Genomic DNA, 7,119 nt, shown 5'->3' with positions numbered 1-7,119 from the left:
TTTTATATAACCCTTAATTTGTTTGCCACCCAGTTCTTCACAGACTTCATACAAGGTTTGCAAATCTTCCAAACTCGATGAGGTTATATGGAGCAATATTAATGCTGGAGACGAGCCTGAACCAAGCCTTCAAGTCTGAGCAAAAGGAAACTTCGCAGAGCAGGAGGGAGTTCAGCCTCTGACCTTTTCAGTCAAAGCGCAGAAAAAAACATTGGCATGAAGGTTTGGTTCAGGGATCATAGCACCACTACACAGAGTCTTTTCACCGAGATATGTATTATCACTGCCTGTAAGCAAAGCGGCAGGGACAGCAACTGGGGAAGAAAAAATACAAAGACCCAAGCTTTAGTTCCATCCAAGTTCCTGTCCCAAGGGCTGGATTTAGGCTTTATTAGCCCAGGGATCAAAAACACAAGCAGAGTAACTCAGAACATTTGATTACAACTGTTGTATTTTTGCCGTACAATGTTTACAATGTGCATAATATTGCTAAACTGTTTAACCAACACACAGGTAAAAATCAACAAACAAATGGCAGCAAACAACATGAAAGCAAGGAAAAAACAAACTGGTAAAGAAATCATTAAGTTACACAGTAACTACAAGTTAGGTAAACAAAATCCTTGCTAGCGCTAGTCATAATTTGGGGTCAGTGACACTGCATCCTTTGGATGGGCTAGCACCAGCAGGAGAGTGAATTTGTGTGGGGGGGTGGAGGGTGAGAAAACCTGGATTTGTGCTGGAAATGGCCCACCTGTTGATCACTTTAGATAAGCTATTACCAGCAGGACAGTGGGGTGGGAGGAGGTATTGTTTCATATTCTCTGTGTGTATATAAAGTCTGCTGCAGTTTCCACGGTACACATCTGATGAAGTGAGCTGTGGCTCACGAAAGCTCATGCTCAAATAAATTGGTTAGTCTCTAAGGTGCCACAAGTACTCCTTTTCTTTTTGCGAATACAGACTAACACGGCTGTTCCTCTGAAACCTGCATCCTAAGTGAGGCACATGTTATTCAAAACAATCTTGTTCAGTGTCTGGGTACCAATACTAAATCCTGGCACAGGAATATTTAATGAATTGGTCCATTCAGTAGATTATCTGGAAGACAGCATCTATAAGAAATAACTAGATCAACATCAGCTACTGGTGTATCACAGAGCAATACAACCAATGGAAGAGAGAAACTAACTGTTCTGTTTCCTGCCCAGTAAAGCTTACCAGAGGGTGACAACCAGCACTAAGGGTAACCTATAACATGGATGGATAGTACTGTGTAGTAACTAATTACAAGAAATTTGTATGTAAAGGCCTCATTTGTAATGTAACTACTCCAAATTTCTGGTTTTTTTTTCTCATATACATAGCACTGTAAAACACACTATAATACCTATTCCAGTATTTCAAAACACTTAGCCTACTACAATAATGATACAGGTGGTCACTGTAAATGCCCTAATAGGAGTGTGTTGCTATCTGCAGTACTAGAAGGGCCAAACCACAATACCAAATTGGAAACTGATTGTTATGCTTGGATATAAGGTGGTGTCATATGTACACATACATACTATACACACACATCCATATACACGGCAAATATATGCACCATAACCATATTTCTCATATATATTAATTATCTGAGAGTGCCTCTAAGGCTCAGTCATAAAACTACATTCCTCAATCAAAGTCCGGGGCCTAACATTCCCAAGCCCACCATAAGGGACTAAAATCAACTGGAAAATAAAATCTGTCCATCAGTCGTACGAGGGAATGTGCAGACTAAAAGACTGATGGGGCATGAATGTGTGGGTGGTAAAGTAAGGTAACCACATAACAGTGTTTAGCTCACTGGCTCATATTCAATCCATGCATTATGCTTTTCTGGGATGATGAATAAACATCCTCCCCATAAAAAGACAAAAAATGTGGGAATGTAGTAGGAAGAGAGCCTGAGACATAAGCCCTTATATCAGAGGCCTGGTATGAGACCTGAGGCCTGGGCTAAAGTAGTGGTCAAAGCTTTGCTAATATAAAGCAAAGTCAGCAAGAGACAGGCTGTGAGCAGGAGTCGGGCTCTGCCTGCGTACACACTCACAGAGCCTGGCAAGAACAGGGCTGGTATTGCAAAAACACACACATTCCTAAGAAAGGCTAGGCACAGGACACTCACAAAACACATTCCAGAAGGATGGTACCAGAACACCCCGATACCATGTATGGTACAGACACCCCCCCCACCCCCCTGCCAAAACAAACCAGGAACACACTCACCTCTCAAAGATACAGTCAGGATGACAGTATAATGGATAGAGATGTTCTGATCAAACCAATATATACAAGGTAATGGGTGATAACCCACGTTAGGGGGCAATAACTAACTATGTCAGAGGGACAATACGTAACTTGTTTGTACTGGTGTATAAAATGAAGTCTCAGAGGGAGTGTCTTTGGCCAGCCTAGGAGGGAATGGAAAGTCCTGCCATTCACTGCATTGCATGCATTGTTCACGGGCCTACATGTGCTATTGTAACTGTAGACATCGATCCGAGGAGCTAGGAATGTGCTTCGTTGACAATAAACCTGGCCGGGGGTCTGCTATGCCAGCTACCTGCGCAGAGCTGCAATGGCATACAGAGGGAACACACGCAGCCGAACATCTGACTACAACAATCACCGGCAAGGCCGGCTCCAGGCACCATCGAACCAAGCAGCTGCCTGGGGTGGCCAATGTAAAGGGGCAGCAGGATGTCAGGCTCTGGGGCGGCAATTCGCCCTCAGCGGCGGCAGGAATTCAGCGGCCGCTCCGTCACAGCGCATTTTGGGCTCGGCGGCAATTCGGTGGCGGGGATGCGACTCTTCTTCGGCAGCCGCACCATCACTCCGCCTCCGTGTTTGGCGGCAAGGTTGGGTTTTTGGTTTTGTTTTTTTTGACGCTTGGGGCGGCAAAAATGCTGGAGCCAGCCCTGATCACCGGAGGCTTTTCCATCTTCCAGCAAGTTGGGGAGAGGAGAGTACACCCCACCAATCCCATTAGCCACCACTACAGCAGCTTTCCCTTTGCTTTTTTAGACCCCTCAAGAACACCTGTGTGATAGACAGGAAACCTAAAAATTTAAGGAGCTTTGGTGGTTTTCTAGTTCCAGGATGGAAAACCAATGAATTTCAAAAAGCATTTACCAAGGAATGCCAGCCACTACCCAATTGGCGACTACCTGGGTGCGAAAGCCTTTGGTGTCGCAATAAGCCAGGGACAGATGAAGACTGAACGACCAGCCAGACTGTGTTAAGGATATAGCTAAAGACTGATCTGAATGGCATCTGATCTGCAAGGAGGCTACTTCGGGATTTTCTACAATGATGATGGTGGTGACATTCCCATTTTACAGAAGAGGGAAAATTTGGCACCGAAAGGTGACGTCACTTGCATACAACCCCACAGTGAGCCAGTGTCAGCGATAGGAACAGAATCCAGTTCTCCTGATGTCCCAGCCCAGCACAAAATCATTCTTTGTGTTCTTAGATCATTTTAACTTGGATGCATATTAGAGTCAATGGAGCTACACTGATTTACGTTAGTAGTGGATGTAGCTTCGTATTACTAATTAATTATAAGTAATGCAGAGTGGTATATAAGTAATGCTGAGTGGCGTTTGTTTAAAGTAGTAACAGCAGAGGATTTTAACACAGTTAAAAGTGTAAATATATTTCTATGCTTAAATAATATTCCGTTTCCCCCCAGACATTAGGGCTAAAGCCTCTGCAGCAAGGTTTCCAATGTGCACACACACACACAGAGCTTCCTGTAACGTGACTGGAGATGTAACCCATCAGCACCTGAATATTGCTTTGTTTTAGGGACCAGCCATATGTTTCCTATTTCAAAAATTACTTCATATCACAGGAAGCCACTTTTTCTAGCAACAATAGCGGATATTCTAGAAACAGCTTTGCCAATAGAAGAATAAAAAACAAGGACAAAGTTGAAAGCACCTAATGCAGCACCTCTGACAAAAATCTCAAGTGTAACTGATTATTTGATTCTTCATTGTCAACATATTTCACACCATGGCTAATTTATTTGTCTAAAAGGTGTCACATCGGCAGCATCTGAAGGACTTCAGAATAGGTACAATGTGTAGAGACACTGTCAGCTTTCCCATCAGCGTGCCTCATGCCTCAGTCTGAAAGAACAAGCTCTGAAGGAGGGAAGGTAGTTGTATTCTCTGGTCTGATACAACCTTGGGCGTTTCTGCAAAGACAGACACCTCTCTATGCAGACAGCTGTAAACTAGAGACTCATTTGACACAGGACATGTGAAAACACATGGCAATGTTCCTGATTACCGTCATTCTGGGTCATAAAACAAGTAACCTAGAGTATGCTGAATGTTGGGCTGGATTAAATTTTTCTGTCAAAATTGTTTTTTCAGAGGAAAATTGGGTTTTTGGCTCAATTTAAAAAAAATTTGTTAAAAGAGTCTGCATACTGTAGAAAACAAATTTTTTACCAAAAAAAAAAAAAAAAAAAAAAAGGAATGCCCCAAACCTGAAATATTTCAATTCAGACATACCACTGCAGTGCCACCTGGATGTTCAGTTTCTTCATGTCCCCTTTCTCCTCTATGCTCCCAACACCTGGACTACATCTCCTATGATGCACTGCAGTCATGTGACTCCCATGATGCACCATCTCCCCTCACCAAGAGGGAAGACCATGGTGCATCATGAGGGATGTCTGTGACCAGGAAGCACAGTCTATACAGGAGAATGGGAGCGTGAGGCACCTAGACTACAACTCCCATGAGGCACCACAGCAGCATTTTGGAAACTAAATATTTTGGAGTTTACATTTTCCTTGCAGGATAATTCTGACCAGCTCTAGTGGAAAGGTTCCACATCCTATTCTTCTTGAGCAACCTGGGGAGTCTATGAAAAATATGGTATCACCATGCAGCAGTTGCCTGTGGATATTTAACCCCCTTTAGATACATATCTTCCATTAAAATTGATGAAAAATGTATCTAAATCCCGTACATGGCCTTGAAAGTCTCAACCTTATTTCATATTTCATTCAGCAAAACCATCCCATTTTGAATTTACTTAGTCACAGAATTTCCAATCTGCCACACAGAAGTTCTAAAGACACCAGGGGATCTTATCACAGAATTTAGCTCCCAGGTTGCCACAACATATGCTGGGCTTTGATTTAACCTTTTTATTATACTTCCAAAAATCCGAAATGTATGACCAATACTGCATCACTGTGGTCATTAATATTGTCAGCTTTTACTCCACAGCTTTAAATTCCTTTTTATGGAGTAAGGTACTACTCAAGGCAAGTATGAAAATCTGGCCCAAAAGGTCCATCCAAAATCTATACATCTTTAATCAAAACTTGTTACTCTGGAAATCCTGCAAGATCAGGGTCACTTACAAGATTACCTATCTCTCCGCTGTCTGGCTGAGCCACCCTTGTGGTATTTTGATGCTTCTAGTCCTGACGTAAACAATAAGGCTCAAAGCCTTGTGAAAATTTGAAATATTAGCAAATAAATGTTAATTTTTAACCCCAAAGTATATTCTTCCGAGACTAGGTTTTGGGCAAAGATTCAGCTCAGCTCTAGGCTTATATGAAGTGGATCAAGCCTGCAACAGAGGCAGTAATGAAACATCATAGTAGTATAGAGTCAAGATTGCAAAGACAGCACTCTCCATTGTTTTTCAAGCTCTGTTTACATTTGGCAGAAAAGTTGATCAACCTGGGGTAGCTAATCAGGCTGCTCCATGCAGGGTGCTGCAGTTTCTGTCCTTTTCTTTCCCAGATTCTTCAGATCAAAGATTCGAGTCCGAGAATTATTATTCTCCAAACACGCTGCTCCCTGATCTTAATGAGCATCTGTTGAGAGACACCAAAGGCAAGGCTAAACCAACGATGATGCACTTCATTGAGTTTGGCCAATCTGGCTAAAAAACAGAGGGTGGATTCCGTAGCATGTAAAATCCCAATATACAGATTTATATTTTAATCCAGTTACAGCTCCTCTGTGTAGGCCTGAACGGCAATGTGTCTCAGCCATTTTGCAACAAGAAGCCTTCTTCACTTGTTGCTTTCTCCATATTAAAATGCTGTGAAGGCAGAATTGGCCTTGTAGTCAATCATTTCTGAAGAACATTCTCTTTTGGGAGCATAACAGTGTTTGAGAGCACAAAAGCTTCCTTGAAGACTACAGTTCAGGATGCTGAAATGCAAGAATCAGATTTTGCTAGGAGGCATAATTTCTGAAGCCAAATGATTCCATCTATGATTAAGTTACAGGAGATCTTTTGCATGCAGAAACATTTCTTTGTTCTGTCACATACTGTCCACACCTTCTATTCACAAACTGGGCCCCCGTTAGAAAGTCAGCCAAGATTCTTGTGCATTATCAGGACACAATGTTCAGAGTCCAATTATATTAATAGTCATAAAAAAGAACTAACAATGGTTCAGCGCACCAATGAGAATAGTATTCAGGGACTTAACAAGTCACTCACTCTAACATCTGGCATGTTCTTTCGAGAAGACTAAACACATGGAGATTCTTGCTGCAGAAGTCAATGGAATGGAATGATAATTGCTCATTAAAAGTGCCTCCTCCACAGGTTATTTTTAACTCCCATGCTCTTTCTAATCATGGTGCATGCATCAGATGATACTGAAAGGGGTCAGTGCATAGGTTTCTTCCCTCCAAAACCACACTTCTAACAAAGCCTTTTGATCAAGCTGGGGGCTTTGCATACCGCACTGATGGCACCTGCTTTTAGTTCTAAGTACTGATAAGGGCCTGAACTAAAATGCCTGCTCCAAACAAACTTTAGGGAAGTTCAGATCCAGATCAAAACTTCAGTAGACAGTGCTGGGAATAAAACTCAAAAGTTCAGACTCACAGTGTCCTGCTGAAATCTCTGATGAAGACATCCCCTTTCTCCCCTCCCTCAGGAATCAGAAAGCCATGCATTGCCGGCAGCTAAGGTGTCTAAGTGCAAATGCTGGAGGTGTTAGAAGACCGAGCAATTAGAACTACGAGCACAACATGGGTAGGGTTCAGACATTAGGGCCTTGACTTCAGCAAAGTCATT

General features: G+C 42.4%; 1 long non-coding RNA gene across 1 annotated transcript; it reads right to left on the bottom strand.

Moving 5' to 3' along the window:
• Positions 1-344: 344 nt before the first annotated feature.
• Positions 345-6,484, bottom strand: LOC142069797 (uncharacterized). Its single transcript, XR_012665768.1, has 2 exons — positions 989-6,484; positions 345-658 (listed from the first exon to the last, which is right to left on the bottom strand). It is a non-coding gene; the product is annotated as an uncharacterized LOC142069797 (long non-coding RNA).
• Positions 6,485-7,119: the final 635 nt, after the last annotated feature.

Source organism: Caretta caretta, chromosome 22 (genome assembly GCF_965140235.1).
Source record: "Caretta caretta isolate rCarCar2 chromosome 22, rCarCar1.hap1, whole genome shotgun sequence".
Classification (NCBI taxonomy): Eukaryota; Metazoa; Chordata; order Testudines; family Cheloniidae; genus Caretta; species Caretta caretta.
This window is presented reverse-complemented; position numbering and strand designations above follow the sequence as displayed.